Here is a 16,454-nt window from a genome sequence, read left to right on the forward strand (position 1 = left end):
TTTGTTTTGTTTACAAACCCCCTGTTTATCTTTCCATTATGCATGTTAGTGTAATCATTTTTACTCAAATAGTTATTAACTTCCAAATGAGAGATCCCCTTAGGCAACAAAGTATTGTTTTATGTCCTCTCTTTTATCTTTGTCTTTAGTGATAGAGAAAAACTAAGGCTATATTCAAAATTTTTACTTTTTCATCATATGAAATTTTGAACAGTATGTTTAGACACAGAGAGTTTGTCTTGTTTCTGGCAAGACAACACACCCCAGGGGAATTAATGGGAAATATGGCTAGGAAAAATCAGAGATCTCTTGTTTCAGGCTTGGAGCCCCAAAACTGTAAATATGATTTAGGGTGGTCACTGATAGGAATTCTGAGGTGAATGCTGAGCTGGTGTGACAGTTCAGGCTTCTGCTTCCAAAATCTGCTGACTTTGTGTTTGCTTTCTGTTCCAACCTTACTATTTTTAGTTCTTGTGCAGTTGTGTTTTAAAACGTTGTTCAGAAAATAATTTCTACCCAGTATAAAATAATAGTACTGATTTAGAAAATTATAAAAAATAAATACCAATCTACCATGCCAGAGAGTGCAGTTACTGCAACTGACAAGAAAGAAAGACTAAGCGAAGATACAATCATAGTATTTTCAGTTTGTATTCTTTCTTCCAGGCACAAGTGGGATCATGAGCTCAGTGTATGACCTTCATGCCTATTAAAATTTAATGAAAAACAGGATGCTCAGTTATTTCTAAAATCCTAGCTGCTCTATTTTTTTTTTTTTTTGTGCTCTGGATCTTGTGAAGTTGTTACCTCCTGGCAACTTTGTGCCTGGCTGCTGTGATCAACTCTGATATTTCCACATTATTCTGATCACAGAGGCAAGCAGAGCCCATAGGAAAATGTGGGGCACAGGGATGAAGAGCAGGGTCTGGTCTTGAGAGAGAAAGGACCAAGGAAATTTAAAAGAGGTTGTCCCTGTTGCTCTTTTGACTACTGGAAAAAAGCAAAACCTACCAGATTTGACAGGCTGACTGCTGGGAGGCAGGAGCTGAGGGAGACAAATACAGAGGGAAACCATGCAAAAGCATCATATACAAACAGGAATGTGTCACAGAATGTAAGTAGTTATGACAGGTCAGGCTAAGAGATGCCTTTTCACCAGGGCATTTCCAATGGGGCTGCTAACTGGTAAATGAAGGTGCTAATTGGTTTCCAAGAGCCAGCTGGGAAGCCACAGAGCAGCAAATGTGGCACTGTGGGTGCTTCACAGGTCTCCCTCCAGAAGGCATGTGTGTATCTGTCACTCCACGAGGGTTGCATTTGCCAAATTCTCCCTTGAGTGGGTACTTTCTCTTCTCAAATTTGATTAGAGAAGTTTGGCTCCTTTATCTCCGGGTTTTATGGCAGGTTGGGTGATGCCTGACATCAGCTTTCTGGGTTGACAGAGCAGTCTGGGCTGTGTTTTAATCCTGCTGCCACCCCACCTTTAACTCCATCAAAACCACTGCCCAGCTGAGAAAAGACGACTTTTAAGATAAACATACAGACTTTAAGAAAGGCAAAGAATTCCTTAGTGATATTTCCTATATGGAGAGGAGAAGCTGTCACATGGATCATGATCAATTAGCCATGAAGAGAAACATTTCAAGCCCTGAGATAACAGCAGTGTTCTGAACTGGGGAGTAGACTGATTCAACACTGCTCTGTATTTAATGACAGTGAATTTATTCTGCACAACTTTCTTCAGAGATTTAAAAACAGATGTTCAGTCATAAATATCAGAAACAGACATCCTCAGAAATGAGCAAAACAAGTACAATTCTTGAAGGGGTAATTTACGATAATGTAATCTCCATCCAATATGTGCATTATTTCTGCAGCTCCATTCTGGCATTTCAATGGCTGCAGTGACTAGCAAGCAGAGTAGCAGAAGGCAGAAACCACATCATGTTCCTGTATTGGTGTCATGGAGAATAAAGCAGTGTTTGACACTGGGAAATTCAGCCTGAGTGAACCCCTTCTCTTCCTTGCATTTTTTCTGAGGATTTATAACATATCTTAATAGTATTTACATGTCAAGCTTATCTAAAGAAGTACTTTTTTTAAAGGCAGAAATTTCTCTTGATTACTTGAATATAGGGGCTTTCTGCTATAGCTGTTTGGTAGACATGTTTGTAATCCTTCTTGATGTAAAAATTGCTTTTGGCATTTTTTCAGTGTTACTGTATCATACTATAAAGAGTACACTTAGCATGGGCTCTCTCCTTCTTAGTTTCTGAGAAGCTGATTACTTCTTCCTCCCAGCCACATCAGAACCAAAAGGCTCTATGAAATGCTAAGTGATGCTGTGTTCTCCCAGAAAAGCCTTAGTTTTTTGTATACGGTGAAAAAATGTCAACATAAACTTATTTTTACATTCCTACTCATTATGGATCTTAACAACACCATTCAGACTTTGGATTCCTCTGTTTCTGTGAAAGGTTTTCTCCATCAACAGATCTGTTTGATTATCAAACATGCAGGTAGGTCCATAACAATGGAGCAAGAAACACTAAAAGAAGAGAGTACCATTTTCATGTTGAAGAGTTCCCCCCTTTTTTACCAGACACACTCAAAAATTCTGTACTTTCAGTAATAGTAGACTGCATTTTGAGCAAAAGGTGTGAGAGACTGTATGTCAGAATTTAATGTTTCCCTGAGAGTATGTGCCATTCTCCTGAAATAGGCTTCATGCAGGCAGGTCAGTGAAAAAGGTCTAGTGAACTTCTGCCATCCAAATCCACCTAATACAATGGGACAATCAGAGTCACAACACCACAGGTACTACACAGTAAGACAGAAAGCACATATGGCATTGAACAAATAAAATTAACCCTGGGTATGACACCAGGAAGGTCACTGCATCCAGTTTTGGAGGTGTTATCAGTACCATTCCTTCCATACTTGGATATTGATGTGATTTTCTTTGTTTTTGAGTGGACTTCAAGCCATATTTGGACACTGCCTGGTTAGTGCTGTCACAATCAAAAACTGTAATCTTAATTTCCTGGCTCTTCCAAATTAAGTGATGTTTTCACATGAAGTATGAGTATTTCCCAATAATGTTATTTTTCATTTATGAACATGGTAGCATTCTTAAAATCCATGTAAACTTCAGATGTGTTCACAGCTAAAATCTGTACAGGTGGCACATCCAGTGCTTAAAGTGAACCAGGATATGCTGGCAAGACAAGGATGGGCCTTGAGGGTTTCCAGTATTTTCCAGAGAGGAAACAGAACAGGAAAGAGTGCAGGTGGGTGCCAAACTTTCCGTATTAGTCCTTTGGAATGCTTGTACCCCCACTTCAAAGTTTCAATTTCAACACTAGAAGCACATGCTTGGAGGCTTCAGAGTCCTTGCAATTCAGTACCGTAGGTGAAATCACTCAGCATTGTGGCCAGCCAAACACACATTTCAGACATACAAAACCACCTGTGTGCATGCCAATATTAACAGCTTTTGCATGGAAACACAACTGGCTTACAAGTACAGAAAGAATGTAAAGCTGTGAGTGCCCCTTTGTACCTGCACAAGGGGGTAAGGGCAGGATGATTCCCACAAGGCTCAACTGTCAACTCCTGCAAGACACAAAATCTCTCCAGGACACTCCTGCTAAGTATAAATCCCACTTAAAACCAGAGCACAAAGCCCCAGAACATGCCCCACACTGTGGTCTGCTGAGGCTGCTGTAATGACCCCAAATAAGCTTTGCATCTTGGCAGCACAGGCAGCAAACTTGTTATGGGATCTGCAGAAGCCAGGTGTGAAGTGCTAAAGGAGGCTCTATCTTGTTCAGAATTCTCAATTAGAGTAATAATGTCATTAAAGAAGTCATTTCTCTGAGCAATGCACAGCATCAGCAGACAACACAGGGAAACAAAATGAGTAATAGGCCCCGCCATGTGTTATAAAACAGAGGGGACTGAACACTGATGTTGGGTTATCCAAGGCTTAGGTGTCATGTGTCCTTCAGGCTTTCTTCTAGGACATTTATATGAAGTTATAAGTTGCAAAAGAATTTTAGCAATATTTGTAATTCAGATTTGGTGCTGCCATTACATGTTTGTATCTCCATAAACTGAACTTTTCCATCTCCCTCTAGATGCACAAAGAGACTATTGTCCTAGAATCTCTGTTTCCTATGTGTTAACCAGTCCTGGCTGTGGTCAGAGAAGATAAAAGAATTAAAGATTATAGAGAGAAATAATCTAATATTCAGTGCAATGCTTTGAAGAAGTGGGACCCCCTTAGGTCCAGGCTGTGCTTTCCCCAAGAAAATGAAAAATCTAATACAGTTTGAGGGGATTTTCTAAGAGTTTAAACTGTGTTCTTGAATGAACAAGGCAATTTGAGAGAAGCAGAGGTCAGTTCTTGTGGAGCAAATGGGATTGCTAATGAGGGAAGGATTGATGCAGCTGTCAGCCTCTAAGAGACAGAAGGGGACAGAAGCACTTACTGCCAGGGAAGCAGTGAGTTATTTTCTCAGTGTGGTTATTGTAGCCACGTAAACAAAGTCTTCACTGAATTAAAATTCCTTTTCAGGAGTGCTGTTAATTTAACTATTGGTTTTATCTTTTGAAGACCCTACCTGTTCAATTTAAAAGCAGCTCCTCTGCCTCCCGTCCCACCCTGCATGTTTCTTTGTGTTTTACCTTCACCATTACTGTTTGATGCTTGCTATATATCCTCAGCTCCATTAAAGTTTGTTTTCTATCATTCCCATTCCTGGAGGGAAACACAGGATTGTTATCACAAACAAAAAACAGCTTCTGATTTTAGATACTGTCCCCCACTTCCTGCACTGCAGCAGCCTGTGGGGGTCTCTGGGGATCTGCTCAGGCAGCCTGGGCTCTCTGTGCCTCCAATATCCAATATCCAATATCCAATATCCAATATTCTCTCTACTGTTGCTGCCCAACTTGGCTGGATTGAAGGTAGCACAAGAGTGCTTGCCTGGGCTGTTTTTATGCCTGAATTTGTGATGTAAACAGGTTGTGGGCAACAATACACCTGTATGGGCCAACTCCTTCTCTTCCCTCCTGCAGGAACCTGTGATCACATCCCCCCGTCCACTGGGATGCACTTTTTACAATTCCTTCAAACTGGGGGCACCATTTGCCTCCAGAACTCATCTTGACACCTCTAATGTTAAGACTTCTCTATAGAGGTCAGATTTCCGATTTCTTCTTCAGGTTGGGCTGCTATTTATTTTCATATGCTTTTTCATCATGTTGCTGGAATATTACTATTTCATTTTTTTTGAAGTCTCTGAAAAGTATTCTCATGGAGGCAGTCATAATAAAAGGAAACACAAAAAATGGACTCTCTTGTCTTGTCCTTCAATAATCTGAACAACTTTTTCAGAAACAGATTTGCTGTCACTTCTGAAAATCTTTTAAGTGTTGTCAATTAGCGACCTCAATTCCTCTCCTTGAAAAGAATCTCCCCTTTCAGGAGGTAACTGACCTGTGTCTCATTTACTTGTATTTTCAAAACTTTCAAGACACCTTTTAGGATGTCTTTTCTTACTCTAATTACCTCAGAGGAATCCTAGAGGATTTGCCTCTTTCCCAAGCGTCTGCTGTAAGGTTCTGATGAAGGATTTTAAATGCTATTTTTTTTTTGATAGACAGAATAGCAGCATTTGAGTGAAAATCAATTAAGAAAATGAATTAAATCTGTGCTGGTTCATCTGAAGCAATACGAAATTAAAGACAAGCAAAGGAGGAATCAAATAAATAAAACAAATACTTCAATTCCTTAAATTCAAAGAAAAAACTGTACTTTTCAGAACTACCTCTCCAAGATCCTATGCTGCTAAACAGGGATAAATGCATAAACAAGAACATAGAAATTTTTCCCACAAATTTTCATATCAACTAATAAGTGGGGGATCCTGAAAGTGGCTCTTAGATGAAGATAAAAAATTTTTCCTAGACCTTAACTATACTGCAGATTGGCAATCATGATACTGCTGCTGATGTACACATCTTTTCCTTTGCTTTAAGGGATATATTTTTAATTTAATAGTCTCAAATGATGTGGAAAATAAATATTAAAAACTTGAAAATTTATTTTGCAATAAAGTTAGCGGAGGTTTTGAAGGAGCTTGAAGCAGGAGTGTGGAAACAGGGAAGACTGGTATGAATGTAAAACTGGCTGGAACACCTATATTTGAAAAAAATAACCACGAAAAAAACCCTTGATGAATTGTTGCCTTCATAAGATAGAGGGAGAATGTTCTCTTCAGACTGTTATTACTGTTCCCATGCTCGGGGCCTTCTGGATTAGTTTTTATTGTAGTTGTGGGGTTGGTTTTAGTTTAAAGATCAAAGGATATAAACAAGACAAGGAGAGGTCACATTTTTTTATTAGACCAGCTGATATTGTTGGAAAAAATACACCAGTGCTCAGTACCATGAATCGCTTCTCAGGCCTGAAGTAGAGAAAATCATTCTCAAAGGTAACTGCAGGTGTTTGCATCACCTGAAATAAACAGCCTAGCATCATGACACTAATTTTAAGGGACTTCAAAGTAGTTAGTTAAGAAGGAAAATAGCAATTTCATTAGAAAATTAATGGCTACCACTATACTTACAGCTGAGAAAATGGAAACTCCAGTCAATAGAGATACACCATTTAATTTTTTTTTTAATGCGAATTGTGTTGAAATTTTTTAAATTATTTTTTTTCCCTGAAGAAAATCGACTTTTTGGACTCACTAATATTTCATTTTTATTCTTACCCATCAAGGTGATGGGTTTTTTTTGTTCTTTGGTAAAGCTGACTCCAGGATCTGGGTGAGGGAAACTATCATTAAATAAGCTTGAATTTCCCAAAAGTGATGGCCATTGTGTGTCTTCTCCATAGTACACTGTGTATCAGGAGAGTAGTACCATAACATTTTGGGTTTCCTAAGGATATGTTATTAAACACCCCTCCAGTCTTGTCCCAGCTTCCCACCACCTGTAGTCATGGCTTCATCCATGTATGACAACAACTTATCAAACTCAGTTTTAGCTGGAAAGGGCAAGCAAGGAACAAGGAGATCTTCAGTTAACAAAATGCAGGTAAGGCAGAGACAAGTAGATTTCTGACAGGCATATCAGTCTACCTCAAATGCTACTCAAAATGTGTGTGGCCCCAGTCATGTGCACTGCAATGTATGTAAAAGGCAGTAGATGAAGAGGAGCTGATTCTGTTTGTTTGGCTAAGGGTTTTGGAGACTGATAGGTTTGCTGGTGTGTGGTTACTGGTAACTAACTTTAATCTTGCTTCAAATGATTTAATCTTGGTATAACTGGTGTTACTCCATGGATGTCACTGGAGTTACTCCCACTTCACAAGGCTGTGTCTCAAGAGAAACATGACAGTATAAACCTGCAGTCTGATGCAGCTAGTATCTTACATGACCAGTTCCACTAGGACTGGGTTTTGCTCTGGATAGAAACAGTAAAATAAAAGAATGTTAAAGTATTAGACCCTGCCACTGGGAATTTAAAAAAAAAAAAATTTCCCCTGTATTTGTTTAACACTAACTCTGACATTTTTGTGTGTGTGCATGAGCAGAGGACAATATTTTATGGATGTGTCTATGTTAACAAATTAGAGCTCTAGGTGTGTTCTTTTTGGTTGCTAATTTGGTGTTCATCCCTATTTGGAGTCTGGTTGCCCCCATCTGGACATGATTTCCCTTCTGGTGGAGCCAGGGCTGGATGTGGGAGTGGGGGAAAAGCACCTCCAAGTGTAACTTCCTACACAGTTCAAGGTGGTGCAGAGCTCAGCTCTGTACCCAGGACAGGCAATGGGTACAAACTTCACTGGCTCTTCAAAAGCACTGTGAGCACCTTGTCTTTGAGCAGCACCAGACCAAGCCCTTCTCTTTCTAACTCTGATCCCCCCAGTAGATAATGCAATTGTCCCTCCTCCCCATGAATTCTGGTAACATTAGAGATTAGCAAATGGAAAATTTAATGAGCTGTGAGGTTTTATTCTCTCTTGCTTATCTGAAGTTAGTATATCTGAAGTTAGTATATGAAGTTTTAGTATCCTGATTTATTCCACTGTCAATAGAAGGTGTATCTTACCTGAATTTATATTTTTAATATCTCCAAAAAACCAGGATTCTCCGGTTTTTCCCCCCATCTTATTTTTTTATTTTATTTACTTAATGAAAAATTGTAAAAGACATCTTGTTAATTAGTAAGAAGTCTCAAAAACTAGCCCTGAGGCACCATTAAACTTAACAGATTTTCCAGAGTCATTGGAGTGATTCCACAAAATGTTACAGTTTAACCTACTTATATATCTCTCTTTTGGACTGTGTTAATTTCCATTTAGTGCTTGTCTCTTTGTGCTATTTATTTCTAATTTCATTTTTATAATATATGGAATTAAATCATATGATCATCACTTTAAATCAAATATAGCTTGTTTTCAGTATCAGTCAAGGCCATCTCCAAGAACATATTTAATGCAGAGGGAATTCAGCTATTCATAACATGTTTACTTCCACAAGCAAATCTTGCCAAGCTGAAGAACTGTGAATTAAGCCATATGGTTTTCATAAAACATGGTGACTTGAAATTTATTTCCATTTTACAAAACAGAAGTTTATGCCAAAGCACTGTGTGTGCAAAATTCAGCATCAGGAAAAAGTTGAGTGTAGACTGCTGGTCTCACACTGCCTTGGGTTCAGCATTTCTGAGGCTCAAGGTGAGTCTTTATAAAATGCCAGTAGCAAGAAGAGAGAAGCCAACAGCATAAAAGTTCCAAAAGAAAATTTTCTAACATGATTAGTGAATGTAGGTAAATACTCTTGAGAGATTAAACATGAGATGTGTTAAATGATTCCCAAAAAGCAGGTTTAAGCCTTTTTGAAACTGTCACCTTTTGAGGGCCACAACTCATGGTATTTTTTTAATGTACCTTAACTGAAAGAATCAAACCAGAAAATGGTGCTTCAGTGAGCTACAAAGCAACCCAGCCAGAGGTGCAAATTGTTTTTAGCATGAGTATGGGTATGAAAAGAAACAATTTCTGTGTGTGACAGTCTTCAAGGCATCTATTATAATGCACAGTTAGGAGTCCTATATTGTCCTCTATATTCAAGTGCTGTAACTGGATTTAGAGTTCTCAGTTTCAGTTGTCTGAATTATAAACCTCTATAAGACTTCATATTTGAAATTTACTTCTCTTTAATGTTCTGGTTGATTTGAATACAGAGTTTGAGGTACCTGAGTCTTGGAAGGGAAATGCAAATATTTTGGTTTGGCTGTTTGTATTTAAGGCTCCTTTCTCCAGGCTTCTTTCTGCCGTATAGTGAGAAACTGAAATCACTCTTATAAGACCTAAAATATTGGTAACCTGTTTGTATTTAAAAAGGAATGGTCAAAGTCTATAATCCCCCTATTGTTTTGGCCTCTTGCAATGCTTGGCAATTTTTGTTTATAGTAATCCTACTTGCAAAGCACTTACAAAGTACTTACTTAAGTACAAAGCACTTACTTTCCACATAACTAACAAAAAAGTGTTACATTTTCTATTTCTTGAGCAAAATAAGTGGATATCATGTTTATGTTGAAACTGATGGTAAAAATTTTGTTTCTGGAAGTAGTCTGGGTGTAATGTCTTTTGTTTCATAGCGCACTGCCCCCTGTGAGGAGTTGAGCTTATGCCAAGTTTGACTTTTCTGGGGATCAGGACAGTGTGTCAGAAGAAACATAATGATCCAAAAGCAATTCTCTTGTGAATTTGGTCTGTAAAGCAGATTGTCTAATCTATGCATACTGATGAAAATTAAATTATAGAAGCACCTTTGATGGTCTTAATGAGAAAATATAATCAATGCATCTCCTCTAGGAAGGGTTACAGCCTCTGCGAACTGGGGTTCCAACACAGCAGTAAATTTTTGTACTCTTTGTCAACTCCCTACATGCAAAATTCAGGTAAGGTGAATTATCGAGTGTCTTGTAAGGCAATCAGAAAATATAAGAACAAAAACTGTAGAAAATGTCACAGGAACATTAATAATTCTCAATGCAAAGAGTATTTTAATAATAATATTTAACAACAGAACAAGCACAAGGCCATCCTGTGGGCAATGGGAACAAACCGTAAGGCCAGAGAGCTGCTTGCCCAGCAGATTCCATCCCTTCACTCAGCTTTGAAAACAAGAAGTCTTATGGGCCCCAGAAGGGAAAATAAAAGACACAAAGCAAATTTATACCAATCAAATCAAATTTATACCAGTCAGGGATTTCCTGATTTTCCAGTGCACTGCTGTTTCAGGGGTGTGTGTGGTGAGGAGCTGCATGCATGGTTCAGTGTGCCAATATCTTTCACTCCTGTCAGTAAAACTGATATTTTTGTTGCTGAGCCATTGGTCAAGTTCAGACATTCTTAATGTAACTTTGAAGGATTTTTTTTTTTTTCGCATGGTGTTTTAAGGCTATTTTGAAGGTTTAAGTTGATAGGAGTTGAAATCATGTCTAAAGTGACTAATGGCAGCAAAAGTCAGCAGGGAAATTGAAAGTGAAAATAATCTGTGCTCTCTTCAACACCCTCCCTTGCTAAACTCAAAATATTAACAGGGAGTTTAGCCCTGGATCTGGTACTAGGCCAGCACATGAATAAGGTGTTTATCTATAAGAATTAGACTTGTATTGGGTAAATTTTACCAGAGTGTTTGGTCACCTAAAACTTTCTTCAAAAGTATTTAAAAGTGTATATATGAACCATTTGCCGGTCCCACAACAACATAAACTCCCTTGGCAATACTTTGTATTTGACAGCTTTGACTTCTAGACTTAAAACTTCTTATACTTTGAACCAGAATTTCTGACTTGGCCATAAAAGGTACAAGGTATTTTTTTTTAATACCTTGAGACAATGTTTTCTGTTAACACTTTTTAGGATCTACAATTCCATAATAGTATAGCTGTTAATTTTTATAGTTTTCACTCTTGCCCCCAGATTTATCTTCTTGATGTTTATTGGGTTTGGGATATATATCTTTTTAAAATACCAATCATTGATATAAATCTTTTGAGTTGACTATACAGATTTCTGATTGCTCACATGCAGGCATCACATTCTGCTTGACTGTAACTGGTATGCTTCTTTTCAAATTGTAAAATAGCAAGTACAAAGCTGATATTTCCATTTGTAGAGAAGCCTGATCTGGAATTGGAGGGCTGACCTCAATGTCATTTTTCATCCTTCCTTTCCTGAATAGATGAGAAGTTATTTTTTCCTTTGCTGTCTCAACAAATTGTTGCCAAAAGGAAGCTGAACTGCAACTTGATGCCACCTTGTTAGAAGGTTTCTGCTCTTAATAAAAACTGGCTTCCCTCCAGTGTGCATTATCTATGTATAGATTACACTTGAAAGTAAACTTCAAGCTACAGTTTTCTGCTGCTTCACAGGAAGGAGCTGACTCTCTACAAAATAGTTTACTACCTGCAGGACAGTGTCCTGAGATCACTAAAATAATCTGGGGACTTTAAAGATGAGGTAGAAATAACAAATATGCTGGTATGTTACCCAAAGTCAAGCTGGAAAGATCAACTGTTAATCGTACATTTCTGCAGATGAACTTCCTCCTCTTTTCACAGCCAGGTGAGCTCAGAGGAAATGGGTGAGCTCAGAGGAGAGGACTGTTCCTCTGGGGGCACGTCTGACACTTTTATTAGCAGGGACAGAGAAAAGCTGATAGAAGAGGAGCCTTTTGCCCATTTTTTTCCTTTTCTAGAGGCTTCTGCCAGCTGAGCAGAAGGGTTGCTCTTCACACAAGCCATTATCAAACGGGGGCCAAGCCAGAAAGAGCCAATGCTCAGGGTTTTGGCTGGAGTCCCTTGAAATAGGTCTTTCTGCAGAGGAAGCTGCTGACTGTTGCTCTTTGGCATGAATCAGTCATGGTTCTGTTTTCACTGTCCTTGGGCACATTATTCTGAAGCTCTCAGTGCTCCTGCTACCACATGAATAAAGCAAACATCACACTGGATGCCTGTTTGTGTGGGTTCTGTGTGGCAGCAAGCGCCAGTGGTGCAAAAATCCAGTTCTGTCAAAACCATAAAGAAATGGAGCTTTAGTGACAATACACTGCTGAATGAGTTTATGCATCCACCTCCCAATGTTTCCTGTGACTATCTGTTTAATTTGCTGGCCAATATTAACTGTAGATGACAGGAGATCTAAAAGACATGAAATTCCTAAGAGTTATGTAAAAGTCAGCCTTTGTGGAAGAAAGCATAGCAATGCTTATGCTGATGAGAACACTGCTGAATTATTTCATCCCCCATTAGACAGGGAAACACCTAACTTAATCTTCCACAACCAAATTCATATGAAATTAACCTTCACACTGTTTTCAGAGTACCTAAGCAAAATTTATATTTTTAAATCAATTACAGTATATTTTAACCTTCCAGATGGCACTGAAATATTGGGAAAATCGAGCTCGCCCTCCACTTTCATGGATCTTTTGAGTCTGTGTGTTTTATCTGGTACCAGAAGGTGTGGAGCTCTGTTTGTGCCAGCCTGAGGTGTGCAGGGGTTCCTGTGCTGTGCAGAGCAGGCTCTGTGTCTGAATCAGTGAGCACCCACACTGGTGGAAGCACTCTGCTGCTGCACTGCCTGGTGATTCAGCTGCACAGTTTGCTTCATCCTTAATGCATCTCCTGTCAATTGAAATCCTGTGCAGCACTGATGTCTTCTAATCCCATTATTTGTGATTCAGCCTTGCTATGAGGACAAACATTCCAAGCCTCTAAGAACTAACTGTGATAAAAGCCTAAATACTGTGACACAAGATGACATTATCAAATTCGTTGATTTTATTTTTTTAAAGGAATCACTCTCTATATAATCCCCATGTATGGTGTTCTTCGTGATGTGTGGAAAGAAAATAATTCAGTATTCATTCAGGTAATTTCAAACACAGCTCTTCTCCCCTGTATGTAATGATTGTTTTTCATTCTGTGCTGTGCAATTTAGCATTTGCTTCTGGTATGGGACAACCAGTCTAGACTGGCCAAATTAATCCTGGCTGAGGATAAGCTTGAAGGAATTGTTTGCCTCAAAAAAAAAAAAGATGCAAACAACTTCAAGAAGTACTTGTTACCTGCCACTCATCCACTGGATAAGACATATTAGAAATGTTGTAAAACAAGTTACTCCTTTTGTGGAGGAGGAGAATTAATGAAGCTTGATGTCCTTAACACTCAGGTGATAAATCCTCTTCCCTGCTGTAAGACTAACCTCTCTTCACTATGGAAATACCCAGCACTTAATAACCTGATGGTCCAGTGCTTTCCACACTTCCACATCCCCTCTCATGTGCCTGAATGTGTTTTCCAAATGCTTCTTGAACACTGTCAGCCTTGGGGCTGTGACCGCTGCCCAACCACCCTCTGAAGAGGTGAAGAACCTTCTCCTAATATCCAACCTAAACCTCCCCTGACAAAACTTCAGGCTATTCCCTGAGTCCTGTCACCATAGAGAAGTGATTAGTGTCTGCCCCTCTCCTTCCCCTCATGAGGAATTTGTAACTGCAATGGGGTCTCTCCGTGCTCTCCTCTCCTCCAGGCTGAGCAGACCAAGTGACTTCAGCCATTCCTTACACAATTTCCTCTCAAGGCCCTTCACCTTTGTTGCCCTCCTTTGGCTGCTCTCTAATGGCTGAATGTTTTTCTGATATTGCAGGGCCCAAAACTTCCCCCAGGACTGAGAGCAGAGCCCCAGCCCAGAGCAGAGCAGGACAATCCCCTCCCTTGCCTGGCTGGCGATGCTGTCCCTGATGGGCTGTCACACCTTGGAGAATGCCACCATCACACACACAGAGAAAATGAGAATATTTCCCAGTACTCAGGAGGCCTACAAGTGTTGGGATGTGCTTGTTGAAAGAATGGGTGCCCCAGGACTTTAGGAGCCAAGAAGAGATAGAAGTCAGTGTGTTTCTACATTGACTGAATGCCAGAGCTGCTGGCAGGGCTGCAGTCAGAATAGGGACTTGAATGCCTCAGTGCCAGTGGGGACTGGAGCAGAGGTGAGAGTGAAATGCCTCTCTCCTACCCTTCTCCCTCTTCCCACGGGTCATTTGCATCTGAATAAGAGTTTGCTAAAACTGTGTGTATAATCTGAACTTCCTGCACCTTGAGGTATGGAGACAGATCTTTTTCACATAGGAAGGAGGTTTAGCCTCGTCAATTTTGTGTGGCTACGTCAATTTACTCCAGCCAAAAATCTAATCTACTCCTTTCAGTTGTGACTCTTTAAATTAAGAACTTTTAACTTTTCATGTTGCATAAATGAAATAATTATATTGAAGCAATCTCACAGTCAAAACCTTTTTTACTCAATTTATTCTGCCAGAAAACACCTTGTTCAGAAATTGGAGGTATATGGTATTCCAAATATCTGAAGAAATAGCTATTCCAGTGTTTCTTGCAGAAAAGCCTCTTGAAGATCCAGGGCAATTTTGATTATAGAACCACAACATTTAATGATACTCATCAAAGAGTTATTTTTTTAATCCACTCCAGGAACTACGGGAGACTTTTTATACTTCCTTGTAAAAGCCATTCTCTCTCTGCTGCAAATTTATTTAACTGCAGTTCACACTAGAAGATGTTTTGTCCTGCTGTTTTTGTTCTGCTCTGGTGCCTGGCAATCTTGTTTATATTTAGAGACCTATGGGACAACTAGATTTGTAGGAAAAATCTGTTCCTATGTGTATTTGGATCTAAAACACTGCTCATGATCCTCTCTATTCTATTGAATAGGTCAAAAGAACTTCAAAAGGGTCCAAAAGAAGCAAGTTTGGATAATCTGCATCTGTACAACTTTCAACAGGATCACTTCCAGTGATTTTTTTTGGGGGGGGAATTCAATATTTCTTTAATATTTCTAAACCACTAAGAAAAAGTCATCGCAGTCATTAGTATAAATCCTTTGAATATTCTTTAGAATAATAACTTCTGATCATCTAGCCTGGTCTCTTCATTGTTTAGTACTTCTCTCATGAGTTAGCCTATGCAAATCTTAGTCAATATTTTCTTCTAAATTGGTCACAAACTTGAAAAGTTAAGATGAAAGAGACCATTAAAGAGATTACAAGTACTGCCCACTTGATTTTCTCTTCATAGTTGTGTTTAAAAATAAATGCATTAGCGGGCAGGTGTGCAATTTATATGTCTCCTTTCGAGAGAAAACAATTTTTTTTTCAGGAGTACTACTGATATTTTGTTGAATTATTTTATTAAGACACAGTAAGTTTTAGTGTTTCAGTAAAGTGCATAACAACTACAAAAACTCATTTAAATTATCAATGAAAACATTGAAGCAAATCATATTAGACTGGCTGATAATTGTAGTATAGCCACAAATAATTTAATTAGAATTTCAACATTTCATAGTTAATTACCGGGATATGAGCGGATGATGCTCTAATTTGACTTTGTTTCACCTTGAAAATTCTTTATCTGCAGACAGCACTTTCCCAAAATAATCAGTGTATTTAAAAATTTCTTGTTTTATATTCAAAGTAGAGAAGTGAACTGAGTTCTGCTAAGATAGATAAACATAAATAATACTCTAAGTTACAGAGAAAATCAGATTTTCTGTAGATGAACAAACATACATATTTTATGAATACAAGCACAAGGAAAAGACCTGTTTACTGGATTAAATGTTGGTTTGAATATTTCTGAATATAGTTTGTGTCTCATAAGGCACCTGAACAAGGGATACCACAGATCAGATTTTCCCTGTGTTGTTAATTTTTTATAAATGATGTGACCAAGTGTGGTTGAAAGCGATTTCATGACAAAATTAAAAACTACAGAAAAGTGCAAAAGCACAAATTGGTTTATACTGACACAGCTGTATCCATCCAGTGGTTCATTCCACTGCACAGATATATAGGTTATACATTTTTCAAGTTATAAAGCTGAAGAAGCTGAAAACTTCTAATTTCCTCATATGGACAAGCTTCAGTAGAGTTCTTAATATTACAGGTTCAAACCTTAATGTAAGAAACCACATAGTGATTTGAAAAAGTCTTTAACTGAAATTTTTGTGTGCCACGTTTACTCATGGGTTGTTTCCTGTCTCAAACATGTTACATTCTGGAACTGAAGGAAGAAATACAGCTGATTTTACACTCTGGTTCTGCAAGAACCATTCAATCTTTGGATCTGAAAGCCAGGAAATGTTTGTAAACATCAATATAATCTGTCTTTTTATATTATTCTGGAAGTACAAAGACAATGCCTCACAAAAATTTGTGATTCTACTCCATTCCTGAAAGCCTACTCAATTTATTTAACATTTGTAACTTTAAAACCACCTATTTATGCAGTTCTGGAAGTAGCAAAATCTGCTTTGTTAGCAAAAGGCTAAAATCCACTCTTATTCG

The sequence above is a fragment of the Cinclus cinclus genome, chromosome 5 (assembly GCF_963662255.1).
Source record: "Cinclus cinclus chromosome 5, bCinCin1.1, whole genome shotgun sequence".
Classification (NCBI taxonomy): Eukaryota; Metazoa; Chordata; class Aves; order Passeriformes; family Cinclidae; genus Cinclus; species Cinclus cinclus.